Source organism: Panthera onca, chromosome C2 (assembly GCF_046562875.1).
Source record: "Panthera onca isolate mPanOnc1 chromosome C2, mPanOnc1 haplotype 2, whole genome shotgun sequence".
In the NCBI taxonomy this organism is placed as follows: Eukaryota; Metazoa; Chordata; class Mammalia; order Carnivora; family Felidae; genus Panthera; species Panthera onca.
Genome location: NC_138347.1, coordinates 127308721 through 127328117, shown reverse-complemented (window position 1 = coordinate 127328117; position 19397 = coordinate 127308721). Strand labels below are relative to the sequence as shown.

Below are 19397 nucleotides of genomic sequence, written 5' to 3'. Positions count from 1 at the left end.
GGTTATGGCTTGTCTGGGGAGGTTCAGTGGATTCCAGCTCAAGCACACAGACTCTGGAGCCCCTGCTCATACCACTCTCTTTTACTGCTTCTCTTAAGCCTATCCAGCAACAAAGCATGCCCTCCCCTGCCACCCCACACCATACTCTGGTAGCTGAAAGGGCCACAGGTAGGCAGGGATGGGAAAGAGGGGAGGAGGGGATAGAAATTAAAACCACAAGCCTAGGACTAGCAAGTTCCCCAGTCATGATCTGTCTGGAGAAGTAGATCTCCACACCCCAAGACACAAACAGAAAGTAACAAAAAACAATTGGATGTTATCATCTCTCAAATCTGGGCCCCACTAACTTCTTAGCTTTGAGATCTTGGAAAAGTCACTTAACTTCTCTCAGCCTTATGATACAATAGAGATAAAACACCTCACGGGCCCTTTCTCCTGAGGATTATATAAGTTATGTAAAGCCCTGATCCCTTAGGGCAGCCCTCCCTGATTTAGTTAGAACTGTAGTCTATCCCAAGATCACAAACCCAAGCGTTCTAGTTTCCACAGGCTTTTTCAGCAGGCTCCAGTATCAATTATTTGTAGCAACTATGGACACTCTAAAATGGCATGCAAATTGTTTTGGGGGTTATGAGTGTGTTTGTTTTTCAGGACAAAGGGCCAACAGCCTGTAAAATTGTCCATGAACCATCAAAATGTCCAGAGTCTCTGCTACAGAGAATGTACCCTTCCAGAGAGCAAAAATATCTCTAGCCAGGGAAAGGGTAGACCTTTCTGTTCAGACTTGAGGCTGTGCCACAGACCATCCCACCCAGGGAGTTCTATTTAATATCTTGTCTCTGTGATTTGCAAATTTCCTTAGGTAAATATAACCATGATGACAGATTAGGGTTGTTTGGGGGTTGGTTTGCTTTGATTCAGTTGTTGCTATTGTTTTCTAGCCTCATGCAGTGATGGATGGACTATGACGGCATGCAGTCACATATATTCAACAGAGAACAGACCACATATGTGGACCCACATACATACACAGACTCCCTCTGAGAACACTATGCACTCTCAATTAGAGCAGTGTGAGTTGGGCAAGTGGGAAACTGAGGTTTGGGGTTACATAACTTGTCCCTGAAAACTTCTAATACTATGCACCGTTTATCTAGAGCCAATGCCTCCTGTACACCAGGTACTCTCTCTACAATATCTCAAATTTTCACAACAAACCCTTAAGATAGGTAGGTATGATTCTCTCATCATCAAGGCAACTGAAACCCAGGGGGTTAATAACTTGACAAAGAAGATTTGAATTCCAGCTACTTCCAACTGAACTGGAGGGGAATTTCATTAAAAGCCAGTAAACACAGTGTAGAGTGAGACATTTAAGGGTAAAACAGAAACTAAAAGAGCATGCGAATGGGGAAAAAAATGGAGGTGGACATTGTATAGAGCCTTAAGTGGAGAAAGAAAAAGCTTTTCTTCCAATTACTACTGCTACATAATCAGTAATCTACTGTATGTAGAATACAAATACAAATATAAATCAAATCAAATACAAATACAAATCAGATACAGTAGAATAAAACAGCAGCTATTTTATTATGCTCACAGCTTTTGTGGGTTGGAGATTTGGAACAAGCACAGCAGAGATGGCTTGTCTCTGCTCCAGCATGTCTGGAGCCTCAGCTGGGAAGACTTGAAGGCTGGAGGTGACTCAGTGGCTGGGGTCTGGAACCATCCTCGGGCATTTTCACTCATGTCTGGTGTTGATGTTGGCTGCTACCTGGGATCCCAGCTGGAGCTGTCAACCAGAGCACCTCTATAGGCCCCTCCATGTGACCTGGATTTCCTCACAGAGTGGCAGCCTCAAGGGGGTCGACAGTTTAACGTGGCAGCCCAGAGCCTCAAAAGCAGGTGTCCAAGCAGACCAGGCAGGAACAGCAATGTCTTTTTTGGTTTAGCCTTAGAAATCACACAATGTCATTTCTGGTACATTCTATTAGAAGCAAGTCATAGCCATCTAAAATAAAACCTCACGGCCTTCTATCCATTTTCTAGGATATAAGAAAGATGTAAGAACTAGCACAGAAAAGTGATCTGGGTGGGATTTTGAGTGCTTCAGATTTGCAGAGGCCCTTGGGTGGTGGTTGTTGTAGAGGAGAATGAGTTGGCAGGATGCCAACAAACGTACATAATTCAAACTTTTTTAAAAAAACTATTGATTTGGAAAATCAGAGCACAATAAATTCTTCATAGATGGGACTCACTTATTCAAAATCAGGGCTATCTGACCAAGGCTGAGTTAAAATTTCCTCATGTGCTATCTGTACATAAAGGCTTCCTCAGCAATTTAATCATGTAAACAAGATGCAGGGTCAGGGAGGGTTTGTCTATAACCTACTTAGGAAAAACTGTTCTTAAGAACTTTAGCACTTTAATCACCTTAATTGTTTGCATGCCAATTAATTGGCACTGCTAATTATAAATGAGTTATCTGTTCATTAAAGCAGGCTTAGACGAATGCCAGCTTAAAAGCACTTAGCAGTTAGTGTGGATTGTTGCGTTATCTACAAGCAAAAACCACATTCCTTTAAAAACGTCTGTATTATAAGCAAAAGTTTAAAAAAAAACATAGTTTCTTTTCCACAAATTCTGATTCATCCTACTGGGGTAATATAGTAAGACTGTAGTATATAAAACTGGAACTACAAGTGGTGAGAAAGGCAAATCTTCCAATGAGAAGAACGGAAGACACTCCAATAGACTGACGCAAAAGCAAAATCATGGGAGGAAATGTTTTGAGCTGTGTTTGCAATGAGAGTAAAAGCTTGAAGAGTAAAGAGAGAGAGTGAAAAATAGGGGAAAAGACAAAAGAAGGCAAGTGGCAGTGGGAAGTCATAACAATGAGATCTGGGGTCCCTGTATCATTAGTCTTCTAAAGAAGAAAACTTGTTTGATTCTCTATTGCTGGCTAACACATTACCCACAAACTGAGTGACCTGAAACAACCTTCTTGTTTGCTGTTATTTGGTATAGTACATGAGGAATGCAGGAAGAGCTCAGCTGGGCACTTCCCCTCTGATCTGCATATTTTCCGCTGTGGCAGCTGGGACAGGATGATCCACCTACAAGATAGTTTCTTCACTCACACGTTACCTCAATGTTCCTTGGCTTCTCTCTCCACATGGAGTTTTCTCCTCCAGGTTCTCCCCATGTGGCTTGAGCTTCTCACAGCATAGAGACCTCTCGGTGGTTGGGTTTCTTGCATCCTGACTCAGGGCTCCCAAGAGACCAAGGCAGATGCTACCAGTCCCCTTAGACAGAAGATCTAGAAATGCATGGCATCTCTTACACTCATACTCCATTCATCAAGGCTGTCACAAACCAGCCCAGATTCAACGGCCAGAAAATGGACCTCATCTCTCAATGAAAGGAGTGTCAAAGAATTTGCAGCCATTTGTAATCCACCGCAGGTCCACCATGAATCTGGATGAAGTCATACGATATTTAAAGTAGACAATGAAAACAATGAAGGTATTCTCACCTGGAAGCCTTTTTTGTTTTTCTTTTTATAACAGTTCTAAATTTCTATTTTACCTAAAAAATAAAGTTAGAGTTGTATAAGTGATGACATGTTAGGCACTTATACCCAACAATGAAAAGGCAAGCTTGGGATGTAAGCTAAGTCTTTGGAGGGAAGTTCTAGGTCTTCTCCATTTAAAGGTTTGCTTTGAATATGGCTTCAATACAAACAATCCCCTTTATATGAGCCAGAGTTAGTCTCTCACCTTGACTAAACACCTTGGTGTGCCATATTGAGAGTGAAGGTGTCTCTCCCTCTCCTCCTCCAACATACCCTTAGCAAATTAGTCACCAGGTCACATCAGTTCTTAATTTGTAGGATCTCCTGCAACTGTCTCACCCCCTCCTGTTTCCATTGCCTTGCTTTCCAGAGTCCTTATCGCCATGTGCCTAATATGTCATTAAATTTGTTACAGACCTCCCTACATTCTACAACCCCTTTTCACACTCCTGACAAATTAATACCTCTTCCAGTTTAGAAATTACATATTACATCCCTACTCTTTTAGTATTTCCCTTAAATTTTTAACATGGCTCCTTAAAGTTAATGTAGCTACCCTTCTTCTGAGTAATAAAAAGGACCTTAAATGCCTTAAACTTCTAATCCCCTCCCTTTCTTCCTATGTTATTTCTGTCCAGTAATCTATTCTATGATACTTTCATATTCTTAATCAATACTTTTATTTCTTTACCCAGTCAAGGAATATTTAGATTTATCCACATGTTTAACAACTACTTGGGTTTGTTTTGTTTTTGTTTTTGTTTTGGGGTTTTTTTATTGAAGTATAACTGACATACAATGTTACATTAGTTTTAGGTGTACAAAATACTGATGCAACAATCCTATAACTTACTCAATGTTCAGCACAGTAAGTGTGGTCACCATGTGCACCATGCAATATTATTACAATATTGTTGACTATATTCCTTATGCTGCACTTTTCCTCTCTGTGATTTATTTATTTTATAATGAGAAGTTTGTACCTTTTAATCCCCTTTATCTATTTTGCCCATCCCCCAAGCTGTTTGTGCATCATTATTTCTTGGGCTCAATTTCATTCTTCATGAAGTGCATCCTTTTTATACAAGCGGTTCTCAAAGTTGACATCACACTAGAATCACGTAGGGATATTTTTTAAATCCCAGTTCCCAGTCTGTACTGCAGAAGGATTAAATCTAAACTCTAGGGGTATAACACAGGTATCAGTATTTTGTAAGTGTCTTCTGATGATTCTAATGTGTAGCCAGATTGAGCACCTTCATTTTGGAAAATCCTTCAGCAAAGTTCTCTTAGCGGTAAATTGTCTCTGGTTTTATCTAAAAATGTTTATAAAGACAGTCACCTTCATATGGAATCATAATGAAGCTGAATTTAAAATTCTAGATTGATAATTATTTTCTTTTAGCATGTAAAAGAAGTTATTCCACTGTCCCCTGGTTTCTATAGTCTCTTTGATGAGGTCTGCTCTCAGGCTAATTTCCTTCCTTAGTAAGTAGTCTTTATTTGCTTTATGGTTGCTTTTATATTTTTGTCTTTGTCTTTGAGGTTTTCAAGTTTAATCAATATGTATCTGAACAGGGAATTATTTTTACTAAAAAATAAAAGTGTCTGACATTTATTATATTTCCTGGATTTAGAAATTCATGTCTTTCAACATTTTGGAAAATTCTCAAGGCGTTAGCTCTTCTAGTATTATCTTTCTCTCATTCTTTCTACTGTGTCCTCAAAAAAAATCTTATTTTCCATTTCTCAGTCTTTTTCATTATATTTCCATGTCTCTTAACCTTGTTTTCATATTTTCCTTCTTTCTAATCTCTCTTTAAATATCTTCCAGTTCACTTCCAGTTCATTCTTCATCTCTGCCTAATCTATTTACCCTGTCTTTTGAGTTTTTAGTTTCAGTTTTATAGTTTAATCTCTAGATGTTCTATTTTATTCTGTATAAAACTGGCTGATAATTATATATGCTCTATTTCTTTATTGTATTTTTTATTCTTTCTTTTGTGTCTTTAATCAATTTAAACAACTTTATTTAGAGAATATGTCCAGTAATTCCATTATCTGAAGCCTTAGGGACTTAATTCTTTTGTCCCTTGTAGTGGGTTGTCCACTTGTGGTGGATTGGTTCCTTGCATATATGGTAATTTTGAATCATGATCTTGAGTTTGGCAGGACTTTAGCTGTAGAAATCTTGTGCAATCGAATTTAAGGGATGTCCTTCCAGAGTGGTGCTCCATAGGTGCTGCTAGTCTGGAACCAATTTCATGTTAATTTCTTTTCTTGGATTTCCTGGAGCATGAAAGTAAGGACAATAGGATTGTCCTTATGAATTCTCATGAGACATTTTTCCCCACTAAGCAAAGCCGGCTGGGTATTTTTATAGGGTTCTTGGGGTTTTTTTGCTTTGTTTTTTGCCAGTAACTTTTCAGTCACCATTTTACTGAGAGTTCAGCCCTTTGAAGGCTTTTTGTGGGGAGAGGGGTTTCAGTTCAAACATCTTGCTGTAAGAATGCCCAGGGCCTCAACTTCTTGTGGTCTTTAAACTGAAGTCACTGCTTATTGAGACTGGCAACACATTCCAGGGCAGCTGAACTGAATGTACATTTGCCACTCTAATTTTCTATTTCTTTTTCATGTTTTGGTCCCTGAGTCTTTCCTTTCCTAACCTCCAGAAAATTCTGCAATGCATTTAGGGTGTCCATTCCATTTTATTCCATATTCTAGTGTTGTTTTGTTGTTGTTATTGTTGTTGTTGTTGTTGTTGTTGTCAAGAGAAATTTTTGGCTTCACCAACTAATTAGTTCACCAACTTGCCATAAATGGAAATCCTCATACATATCCCCTCTAAAGTCTGAAAAGAATACATTATAATTTGCACTGTTGTTCATATTATTAGACGAGCAATGTTATTTATTAATTGAGAGTTAAATTAGTAAGGTCACTTTTTTTGTTTACCAAGAGTTTCTGTTTTCAAAGAAGTTACCCAAAAAAAAGAACAAAAAAAAGTTTTGGGCTTGAAACCAAGAAATTCTTTTCAAACTTTTAAATACTGACACAAAACTTTTTGAAAGGGAAATTGTGAACTTTCCTCTTGCCCTTTAGCCTTTAAAAATCCAATAAGGCATCTATTGAGCCAATGTGGTGAAATCACTCACAGAGTTATAGCAACCTAAGAAATGATCTTTGGGCATACATTCTACTCTAGTTAAAATTCATAAAGCTAGAGTAGGTATTTTTTGTATATTTTGTTAATAACCCTCAATTAATAGCTCTGAGAAAATTTAACTTTATATTCCTGATGGTGAGATATCAACCTGGGTAGACTTACTTTGCCTTCCATTTCATAATTCATTTAGTAAAACATCAGAGATACGAATGAAATTTAAAAGGGAAAGTAGTGATATGGGCCAAAATGAAGTTTTATTAATAAAAATCTGTGGATTCCAGTTAGTCAAATTACTTCCAACACAAAGCAGCTTGGCCCAATGGAAGAAAAGTAAAAATTTCCAGTTAGTCCAAGCCTTCTTTGAATTATTGAAATCCCCCCACACTCCTCTTTCATCCTTCTATATACCTCACTATGGTCATACCTTCCCTTTTTATACTATCATATCTTCAACTCCAAATTATATAGGGTTCCCTGCCCCTTTTTCCTTCTGAGATTAGATAGATAGATAGATACATAGATACATAGATACATAGATAGATATGCCAGCCCCAGCACTAAATTAACAGCAAAGATAAAGTGCTAAGGGGCTGTGAAGTTTTACCCTATAGAACTCACATTAAAGTATGGTACAATTATTCTGGTCAGATAAATTCTGTAAAGCATTCCCATGGAGTAGACAAATTGGGAAAATGTGTGCTTCCCTCCAACTGGGTGCAGCTCCATGGACACAAAGCTTGGTCAGGGGGCACTGGTGGGATGTCAGCCTTCTGTTATCACCTCAGTGGGGGAGCTTTTGTGGAGCACACCACCTGCACAATCCCATGTTCAAACCTACAAGTCTCTGATTCCAAACCTCACAGTAAGCTCTTTCCAGGCGCTAGGATTCATGACAATGATTCATGATCACTCAGTGTTTGTCCCTAAAATAGCTGGAATTTCACTTGTTTCCTCTCAGTCATCTCCAAACAAGTTAATTTTTCTTTATGGAGAGCTTGAATTGTCTGATCTTTGGATTATGGTGCCCCACTCTACTCACTCATCAATGTCCACTGCTAAAGAGGACTCCCAGAGCTCTATTTCCTTGACCTCTGAGCCATTCTGGTGAGTGGGACAATCACTCTATTATAACTAAGCAAACCACACCTCCCACCTCTCTAGAACAAACAGTGGCAACATGGCTGCACATCTCCAGCCTTAAACAAGCTCTTGCTAACGGAAACTCTGACAAATCACAAAGCATAAGCAGCAATAGCAGGCACTGGGGTAATAATTTATTTTTAATGCCATGCTGTCTTTAACAGTGCAATTTCCTCTAGGGTGTTTGCTTTGAGATTGCAAGATAATTACATCTCAGAAACCAGGCTAATTACAGTTAACAGCCTGAAAACCAAAGGAACCCTTCCCTCCACCCCCACCTTTTTTTTTCCACTAGAATACTACACAAATTCCAGTTAAAACGTGCAGCATCATTTAGGAAACCAATTTGACTACAGCTTAGAAGTTCATTCTCCCCTCCTAGCCTCACATGTATAACTTGCATTGATGTGTATCAGAGGGACCTGAGTAACACAGCCTCAGTGATTAGAATAAATAACAGCACATAGAAAGGAAACAATGACAGCAATTTTCCAATAGAGATGAAAGTCTAAATGTTTCTGGTGGAAAACCAAGGTGGGAGTGTGGATTCGTGCTGCGAAGAAAAGATTACCTGTGGCTTCTAGATACTCTTTAGGGTCTCCTGGAGTAACCAATCAACCAATTTGGGACATTTGTAGAATTAAGGAGCTGGAAGGGAGGTGAGAAATCATCTGCTCAATTGTCATTATTCCATCAAAAATGCAAAGCATCATGTGCTGGTCATAAAAGTCTTCAAGAATGGCAATTCCATGACCTGCTCATTCAATGAGAAAACATTTTCTATCATCTCATAGACACCATGCTTTGAGGTGGGAATATACAAGTGGATTTTCTGATTTTTTATAATCCTTATGTCAAAAAGTTCTCCCAATCTTAAATTTATCTTGATGCAACCTCAGACCTTTTCCTCTACTGTGTTTTAGCTGAGCTAAAGACTCTCTTAAAGAGATAGAGCTGCCCCTACCCTCTCCTTTGAATGATATAATTTTCCATTCCAAGTACTTCCCAACTTTTTATGCAATATTCCCAACATTTATGCAAATGTGCATATTATTTCCCAACTTGTCTCCAGTTTCTATTAGCTTTTGAAATGTGGAAGCCAAACATTACTAGCTCTGGCTCAGTTTGGCATCTCCTAGAAACTAGGGCCTGTATTTTTTCTTCCATTTGTGGGGAAAAGGGGACTGGACTGGGAAAGTGAAGAGGAAATCCAATATTCTGAACTTTCACATGAAAATTCGTTCCTGTTTCGATAGTGTCTCCAGAACTTGTCTACCTGACATCATAGTCTTAAACATAACATAACTAAAGCCAAGCTCCTTCTTCAGGCTTTTGCACAATACTGGTGGAATTCCTCTCCATCCACATCCTATTCAGAAAAGTGATATAGTGGCCCTTCCCATCACCCTCCTTGCTAGAGGGTCCTAGTTGCTAATAACATAAAATTTGCATGCAAATGGTATCTCTCTTAGTAACAACTCCTTAGCAACACCACTTGACTTCATTCATTCTTTTAACAAACGTGTACTGAATGCTCAGCAAGGGAGAGAAGACTTCACCATTTTTGTTGCTATTCAACTTCTCTTATCAGCTCTCCCTTTAAAGAGAAGGAATTGCTAATCTTATTGATCAGGACAGTCAGTGGGGCCACTTTTTACTAGCAGACAGGATTATTTTGCTCTAAAATCAGCACCCAGGTATAGTGCTCACCTTTTGGCCTCAGACTTATGTAGGTCCTGGTACTAGAAGTGGGTCAGCCACCATAATTTAGTCTTCTTCTTCTACTCTGAGACCTGGCTGGAAAATGTTCTCTGAATCACTCTTGGGACAAGCCACCTTTATCTGCTCTTGGTTTCTATCTCTGCACAGCCATGTCCGAGTATCATGGCTCTAAGATTCAGGTTAGGGGCTGACAGAGAGGTGAGAGATAAACTGGTATTTAGGTTGCTTGCCTGAGGAGCAAACTTAATAGCTTCCCAGGAAGACCTTGGGAAGACAGGGAAGATTGACAGAGCATGATTTGAATACCCAGGCTATCAAATCATCACATTAGCCCAAAACCTCACCTCCAGTCTCTAAAATTGACTATATACCATGCCAGGTGCTAGGCTCCAAGGACACGGTCATATGAAGCACCCTCTCCTCCAGGGGCTTATGATCTAGTGGAACATTTTATCTGTCTTGGAAATTAAGTTTGCATTGTCATTATCTGAAAGAAAGCTTATCCTTGACAAGAGAACATTTGAAATGAAATCTAAGTGTGGTTTAAAAGAGATTTCATTGTGGAAATTTGGGAATTTGTGAAAGTGAGGTCAGAGCACCTGTGTTATGCTCTATTAAGATCCTTACATTTTATGGCTCTGCCTCAGAAACTTTACTAACTGGGAAAAAGGGAAGAAATTAGCAAAAGGATATAGTTCTATCTCAAGCCCAAAAGTCCAGGCACAATTCTGGAGCAATAGAAACAACAGCTGGTGACCAACTGGCTTTTTTTTAATGGGAGAAGAGTTTAGAACCAAGGAGTGTGTAGCTATGAGAACGTTCACATCCAGAAGAGTGTTCTGACGCCCATCACACACAGCATGGTTCCCACCCCCCAAGACATTTCTGCCTCAAAATGGGAAAATCAGAGGCAAAAGTGTGTGAATTAACTCATTAGAGTTAATGAGAAAAAAAGTTCCTACTTGAAAGGAAGCTGTGGGGACAAATGACATGATGGATGTTTAAGGATGCATCCCTCAGAAGAGTTTTCATTACTAACCGTCATCATTTTGAACAACTCTTTAGGGCAGGTAAAGGGCAGGTGTTGCTGAGTAACAAGAAAACCATTTCTGAATTGTTCTCATAAAGTTGGGTCAACAGTCAACCACTGTTACCTGCACTTCCAGGTAACTGGAAAATCCCATTATTGGGGTCTCTGCTGGTCACGTGAAGTGGGCAGGCCACAGCGGGTGGTTCAACTAAACAGTCGAGCTGCAACTTACAAGATTCAGGATGAGAGACAAAGAGTCCAATAACACTCTGGGGATAGAATTCAAGTTGGATGAAATTTTAATTGATAATAATAGGAGGAAAATGATTTGTATAAAATTTAAAATACTCTTAAAGTATCGTATTAGAAATTTGGGGTGTTGTTAATTCTCTGTATGCTTTATCTATTTTAAACAATTTAAAATAGAAATATTGTGCTTTAAATAGGTCTCCTTTGGTCCACATAACTTAGATCATATAACTCAGTTGCAAATCATCCAAATAGCAGCTCACTTTAATGGCACAGAAAAAATGTAAGAAGAAAGCATAAAAGGACTGCATTCCTAAAGTTATAAAGGGATGATAGATGGTATAATTTTTAGGAATAACCTAGCAACATTTTTAGGCAAGGCAAAACCTACCCTAATAACTTATTTTTCCAAAATTTCCTTGATTCACTTATAATTCCCCAAAGAGATGCCCCAGCAAGTAAGTACATCCTGTTATAGAATTCAGTAGTGTAGTAAAGATCTGCCTACACCAGGTTTCTCTCTGATCACTGTCACTGATGATTTTCTATTCATTCATTCATTCATTCAAGAAAATTATTTTTCTCTAATTGGACCACAGATGCACAGAATTGGATTCAACATAATCCTTGATTGATGATCCTCTCATCATAGGTCCATGCCTGAGCTACTTTTATTTAGTTATTTTAAATAATGTGTGAAGCATTCATGAATGCACCACCACCCCCCCCCCAAAAAAAAACGTGGAACTTTGACAGGGATCTAAATCTAACCATATGCTTCCCCCCACCCCTCATTCCATCTTCCTGTTTACTTTCCCCACCTGAGATATAAGCATCTTTTTGAATCCCAATTTCATTCCCTTCCTTTCCTTTCCTTTGTATATAATTTTATTGCATTTACATGTATTATATATGTACATGTAGAATATAAATTACATATACAAAGCATATGTATATGTGCATATATATTACTGTTTTTAACTTTATTTTTAAAAGGGGTATCATACTGTAAGTAACCTTTGGAAGACTACTTTTTTTCTTAACATGATGATAGTTAGATTCATCCATATTGTTGCAAGTTACTGTGGTTCATTTGTTTTTAGATAATAACAGACAATATTATGTCATGGGAATATTTTACCATTTGCTCCCTACTCTACTAATGTTGGGCATTTAGGTTGTTTCCAGGTTTGGGCTATTGTGAACAATGCTGCTATGATCATTCTTGTAGTTGAATCTTGTTATGCATGGAACAAGAGTTTTTCTTGGATACATACCTAGGAAATTAATTGCTGAGCAATAGGAAATGTAAATATTCAACTTTAGAAGACAATGCTAAACACTTTTCTGAACTGATTGCATGTTCACCTTCAGGAGATTATGTCAAACTCTTTCCCAGAGTTATTGCAAGCCTACTTGGCATTGTCAGACATTTTAATTTTTACCCAATTAAATAGATGTGAAATGATATCTCATCATGGTTCTTATTTACATTATTCTGTTCACTAATGATGTTAAACATGCCTTTACAAGTTTATTGGTCATATGGTGATTTTTTTCTATTTGTTTTTTTTCATTTTTCTACTGGTGTGTGTGTGTGTGTACATGCACTTTTCTTAATGATTTGTAGGAGTTATTTACATTTTTTAATGTTAATCCTTTGCAGTTCTATATATTTTCAGTATTTTACCTGTTTATAACTTGTCTTTCAATTTTCTTTAAGGTATCTTTCAATTTTGAATCTATTTGGAGTTGATATAGTATGAAGCAAGAATCCAATGTCATCTTTTTCCATATAAATAGTAGATAAGTACTTTTTTCCAGCTCCATTTACTGATCACTCTTTTTCTTTTACTGTTCTGATATGCCACATCTGTCACACACACACACACACCCACTCCGAGGTTTCATCTGTGGATCCCTAACCTATTCCTCTGGTCCATTTTTCTATCCCCATACCAATCTACATAGTCCTTCCTCCTTGCTCTTGCTTTTCAGAAATAACCTGACTACTCTTGGCCCTCTACCCCTTCATATGAATTTTGGAATCACTTTATCAAATACCATGAAAAACCCTGGGGATTTTATTGGAAATATACTGAATCTACAGATAATAATTAAAATCTTTATGATATTAAGTATGTCTTATCCATGAACATAGTATCTTCCTTTTTATCTAGGTCTGCTTTTTAATGTTTTATTTTTTAGAGAGATGGGGGAGGAGGGGCAGAAAGTGAAGGGAAAAGAGGATCTGAAGCAGGTTCTGTGCCGACAGCAGTGAGCCCAATGCGGGGCTCAAACTCAGGAACTGTGAGATCATGACCTGAGCTGTAGTCGGACGCTTAACCGACTGAGCCCCTCATGGTCTTCTTTAACATTTTTTAATAAGGTTTTATAATTTTCCCCTAGAGATCTTTCACATCTAATGCTAAATTACTCTTAGATACTTTTTTTTAAATTTATTTGGATTTTAATCTATTTTAATTTTGTAGATGTCGTTTTCTCTTTAATTTTGTTTTATAGTTTTTACTGGTAGAGAGGAACGCAACTTATTTTCATATTAATCTTATACCCAGCCACCTTACGAAACTCATATATTTTCCAATAATTTGTGGGTAGAGTAATTGGGTTTTTCTAACTGTTTTATTTCCTCCTCTCTAATCCCTAAGCCTATAATATCCTTTTCTTACTTTATTGAACTGTCCAGAATCATGAATATAGTGTTAAAAAGAAATGGTAACAGGTGCCTGGGTGGCTCAGTCAGTTGAGCAGTTGAGCATCCGACTCTCAGTTTCAGCTCAGGTCATGATCTCACAGTTTGTGAGTTTGAGCCCCACGTCAGGCTGCCCATGCTGGCAGTGGAGAGCCTGCTTTGGATTCTCTCTCTCCCTCTCTCTCTGCCCTTCCTCTATGTGTGTTCTCTAAATAAATAAATAAATAAATAAATAAATAAAACTTTAAATAAACATAAACATTAAAAAAAGAAAGAAATGGCAATAGAAATATCTTTCATTATTCCTTCTCGTTCTGCACTCATCCTGGGTGATCTCTTTTACTCCCATGGCTTCAACTGCTATCTAGATCTCTATCTTGACTCATGCATCCAACTGTGATTTTTGTACTTCTTGATCTGAATGTTCCACAAGTGCCTCAAATTCAATGTGCCCATAACTCACCATCTAGTCTCATTTCTCAACTGATGCCTACTCTTCTTTTATTTTCTAACTTTCTAGTGGTGCTACCATCCATGTGGCCCATACCAAAAAACTTGGAGTCATTTTTTATTCTCTCCTACCACACACCCTCTCAGGCAACTAGTCTATTGGCTCTAGTTTGTTAACCTAACCCCCCTTTCCACCCAGTCTAGCAACCCCCATCATGTCACACCTGTCCTACTGCCGTAAGTTCCTAAACCATCACCTGCATCTGGTCTTGCCTTCAACCAAACCCTCTTCCATGCCAGTCTCTCTAAACTTTAAATCTGGTCATACAGTGCCCAAATTAAAATCCTCTAATGGTTCCCCATAATTCATAGGAAAAACCTAAATGCTTTGCATGGGCAAATGTCCAAAAGCTAGGCCCTTTTTGCTCTGGCCCCCATACCATATCAGCCTCGTCTCCTGTTCTCCTTGCTCTAACACTCTATGCTCCCCACCCCGGGGCGGGGGGGTCTTGCAGTTCCACAAATGCCTGATACACCCTCTCTTCAAGGTTTTGTACCTGCTCTTCCCTCTCTGAATAGAGTGCTTTCCCTTCTCCACTTCCTTCCATCATTTTCTGGTTAACCTCCACTCACCCTTTAGGACTCAGCCTAGACATCACTTCCTTCAGGAAGCCTTTGCCCTACTATAATTGACCTTGCCTATTTTCCCCACTCCTTGAGGGCAGGAAAAAAATCTTATTCATGTTGACATCCCTAAAACCCGGGGTAGTACCTGACATGAGGTAAGAGCTCAGTGAATACTTTGGAAATGTACAGTGAATCAGTACTGCTCCCTTTACCCAAATATCCGATCTACATTTGTTAAGACTCTTGTCTTTCAAAACTCCTTTCAATGCCTTCCTAATCCCCCCCTCTGCCCTCTGGGATGTGCCCCACCACTTTGTTTACATCTCTCCTTAACGCAGGTCTCCTGGGACTAGGGCTTATGCCTGATCCTCTCTACCAGCTGCTTGAAGGTTAAGGTTTTGCCTCATCCATCTTGGTGTTCCTGCCACCTGTAGCCCAGAGCCTAGCACATAACTGATGCCAAATAGATATCTAAAGTAATAAAATTGAATTCCCTCCTGGAGCCACAAACCAAGCGGAGAACGTGCTTTGGATTCTTCTGTGAGCTGAATTCGTGTTCAAAGTAGAAAGATTTCTGCCAGCATCTCCACCTGCACAGCCTTCCGCCTCTACCTCCCCAGTGCTTCTTCAGTTTTATAATGGAAATCTCTGAAACAATGTCATTCATTTTACATAATATTATTCATTTCACAGGCAATGCCTCTTCATCTTTCTATTCTGTGCTTCAAGGTGCACCTGCATGTTTTCTTGGCTTTGTTTTGGACATTTTTAAGGGAAAAGACTTTATATGGCACTTATTCTAGGTTTTCCTTCCTAGAAATATCACCCCACTCCTCCGTAGCTGTTTATGAGTGTCACGCTCTGCCATTTAAATATTAATGTTATGGAAACAGAAGAGAAAAATCAGTCTCTCATCTGACATGTGATGCTGAGGGAAATTAAGATTAATAAATGGTGACAAGCTCTATAGAGGAAATAAAAGTTAAATTGCCTTGGACTATTTTAAGAAGTTGTTTGAGCAATGAGTATTACGTTGAATGCCCCATAACTATGAACGTTCTAAAAGCCTGATTTCTGACTACAGATCTCAAATGAGAACTCAAACCTTAGCATTCCCCTCAGAGGACTTGCATTCTGCAAGTTCACATGTAGGGGAAATCCTTTAAGGGACAAAACTGAGAAATCTCTGAAAATCAGGCTTTCTTTGTCAAATTTCAAGCAGCCACTGTAATTAGGGAAAAACAAATTTTACATCTAAAAATTTAAGTAATAAATATGTCTAGCAGGTAAAAATATAGGAAATTAACTTAAACTTTCACTTCATCGAGATCAATCACATCATAGACACATTGGCTTGGCTCAGCTAACTGTAGTAAGAGGGGGACCTCCGGTTCCTATTTTGGGTTTAGTTTCCAGAGCCTCTGCTCTGCTCAACCTGCTAGGGCTATTGATGAAAATGTAAGGCAGTGATTCCCAAAGTATGGTCCCTGGACCAGCAGCATCAGCATTGTTTGGGAACCTGAGATACAGATCTTCAGGCTCCAGCCCAGACCTACTGAATCAAAAACTCTGGGAGTAGAGCTCAATAGCTTCTGTTCAACAAGCCCTCCAGGAAATTTTGATGCGTCTTCAAGTTTTAGAACCACTGATTCTTAACCCTGGCTGCACATTAGTATCACCTGGGAAATTTTTCTTAAAAAACTGATGGCAAGGTTCTGTCACCCAGAGATTCTCATCAAATAGGTTTGTGGTGAAACCAGTGCACTGATATGTTTTAAAAGTTACCCCAGATGATGGGGCACCTGGATGGCTCAGTTGGTTGAGTGTCTGACTTCGGCTCAGGTCATGATCTCGCAGTCCATGAGTTGGAGCTCCGCCTCGAGCTCTGTGCTAACACCTTGGAGCCTGGAGCCTGCTTCGGATTCTGTGTCTCCCTCTCTCTCTGACCCTTGCCCATTCATGCTCTGTCTCTCTCTGTCTCAAAAATAAACAAACATTAAAAAAAATTTTTTTAATAAAATAAAAGTTACCCCAGATGATTCTAAAGTGCAGCCCATGTTGAGGATTTGATTTCAGGCTCTGATTTCTTACTCTGGTGATGGCAACAACCTCAGAAAAGAGCTTTAGGCTCCCTCCTTCCATCCCTCCCACACCCCTACCCAAAAATGTATCTCAAATCCAAAAGTTCTCAAACTTTATTATGCATCAAAACCTCTCAGGGGGATTGTTAGAAACAGTTTTCTGGGCCCCAACTTTAGAGTTTCTGATTCGGTAGGTCTGAAGGCCTAAGAATTTGCCTTTCTAGAAAGTTCCCAGGTAATACTGAAACTGCTGGTTGGGCTTCTAACCCATGTATTCTCCAGTCACTCTGGCCTTGGTGAGGAGGGAAAAGTTCTTACCGGAATGAACTTACCCTGTAGAACCTCCAGCCTCTTGCAGATCCCCCAACCTCTTCCATGGAGTTTCCTACTCCTTACCAGAAGGCAGTGCAGGGTCATAGTCCAGAGTGCAACCTCAGGGTCCAGACTGCACTATTTAATCCCATAAACTCTCCATGCCTCAATACCCTATAATAAAAAGGGGGATAATATAGGACCTACCTGAAGGGGTGGCTGTGAGGATTACATGCATTAATACATGCTGTATGCATAAAAAGTGTCTATATTTTAAGTGCTCAAAAATATTGTCATTAGTTACAAACATAAAGTTATAATTAGTTATAACTTCTAAGTAGTCATAATTAAAGGTAAAGATAGCTCTTTCTAATTATTGTATAGCCCCTCCCTCTCTAGAGTATAGAGACTAATGCCTGGGTGGTTCATGTACACCGATGAATCAAAAGGACACATATCTTGCCATCCATACTCAGAATCATTTGTACCACTCCACAAAAAAATGGAAGGGCCGTTAATGGACTGCTAGGAGCCTGAAAAGGGTTCTCTCTAGAGAGGCCCCACCCATCAGTCATGCCAAGCACTGCAGCATCTCTTGGAAGCAAGTGAACAGAGCCCCTAAACAAGTTGAAGAACCTTTACTACAGTTCAAAAGGTGAATATGCCCAAAACTATTCCATGATTTCCCACTGTCTTAGGAATAAAGGTCAAGTTTTTTACCATTACTTAATGGGTCCTGGCCCCTTCCCAGCTTCTCATCCTATAACAAACCACTTGGACTTTTCTAAAAACACCCTGCCCCATGAAGTCACTGTGCCTTTGCTCTTGCTATTTCCTCAGCTGCATGCCCTTCTCCCTCCTTGCATTCCTTACATATAAATTTGCTGCTTTATATTTCTTTTTCGTGTTCCCTCAAAGTCACCTCTGCCCTAAAACCTCCCTGACCCACTATGCCCCACTTCCCCGTAGGAAGAGATGATCATCTCCTTTCCTGGATCACCTCCCTGTCCTATACAATCCCCTATGAGTGCCTGGGCTGCCACTAGTTATTTACAGCCTCTCTCCACTGCTAGACTGTGAGCCAAACCAAAGAAGCAGCCATGTTCTTGTGGTCATCCTTGACCCCCCCACCAAGCGCAATCACTAGCCTGTATTAGGTGCTTCATTATTGAGTGAGTGTATGAAATATCCAATCAATTCTATATAAACTGAAGTCAATTCCTGGATAGTTAAAGGACACCAAGAGAGAAGAGATCAGAAGGGATACAGAAAGAGGAAAGTGTGGTGACCACCCGAGGTGACACCAAAAATCATAGGTGCATGGGACATAGAGTTGCTCATCAAGAGGAAGCTTCAAACGACCTTTAGTTAGGGCAATGGTTCTCCAACATCTTTTACTTCTTTATACCCTTATTGACAACAAGTTATTGACAACACCAAAGTGTTTTTGTGTAAATGGTTACATCCTCCCATTTTTAACATTAGAAATTAAAATGGAGAAATTTTTTTAATGTTTCTTCATTAGCTTGTTTAAAAATAATAAGCATGTAAACATAAATAATTTTTTTAAAAAGCTATATTTTCAAAAAAAAAAAACTTTCATTGAGAAGAGTGGCATTGTTTTCTTACCCTTGAAAACCTCTTTAATATCTGGCTTATGTTAGTGTATCCAGCTTCTGCATTCAACCTGGTATGATATTGCTCATCATGTGGCCTCTGGAAAACTCAGCTATACGTTTGTGAAAGAACAAGTGAAAAAGGCAAATAAAGTTTCAGTACGATTATGAAAATAGCTCTAACCTTGTGAGCCTCATGAAAGAGTCTCAGAGATCCCCCCCATGGGTTCCAGGACTACACTTTGAGAACCACTGAATTAAGATATAGGTCATCTGTGGTTGCAGAGAATGAAATAATAGTGACTTGGAAAAGATCAACATATATTTCTATCTTGCCTAAACTTCCAGATGTAAGCAGTCTCTATCAATCATGGCACTCTTTCTGGTTGCCCCACCATCTCTGGTCTAAAATGGCTCCCCAGTACCCCCTCTACAATCCAGCTGGCAAGGAGGGAAGAGCATGCCCTCTTCCTTTGAGTACATGTTCCAGAAGTTGCATATATCACTTCCCCTCATATTCCATCAGCCCAACCTTGGACAAAGAGTCTATTACTGAGCTTCACAGAAGACTGAGAAATGTCTCTAATCTCACTGGCCATATATTCTATCACTATAGATAAAGGTGAGAACAGATATGGGGATAAGTCTCAGTCTTTGCTACATTGACCTTTCTCCCTAGGGTCAGTTGGGAACAGTCCCAGAAAGGAGCTTAGACAA

The 19397-nt window shown here is 39.2% G+C and overlaps 1 long non-coding RNA gene across 2 annotated transcripts; it reads right to left on the bottom strand.

The window, feature by feature from the left end:
* Positions 1 to 1578: 1578 nt before the first annotated feature.
* On the bottom strand, positions 1579 to 17139 carry LOC132683120 (uncharacterized). 2 transcript variants are annotated; one of them, XR_009612057.3, is made up of 4 exons: positions 17085 to 17129; positions 16457 to 16645; positions 8452 to 8634; positions 1579 to 3588 (listed from the first exon to the last, which is right to left on the bottom strand). It is a non-coding gene; the product is annotated as an uncharacterized LOC132683120 (long non-coding RNA). The 2 variants fall into 2 exon arrangements; XR_009612058.3 differs by lacking the exon at positions 16457 to 16645 and having other exon boundaries at positions 17085 to 17139.
* Between the last annotated feature and the right edge of the window lie 2258 nt (positions 17140 to 19397).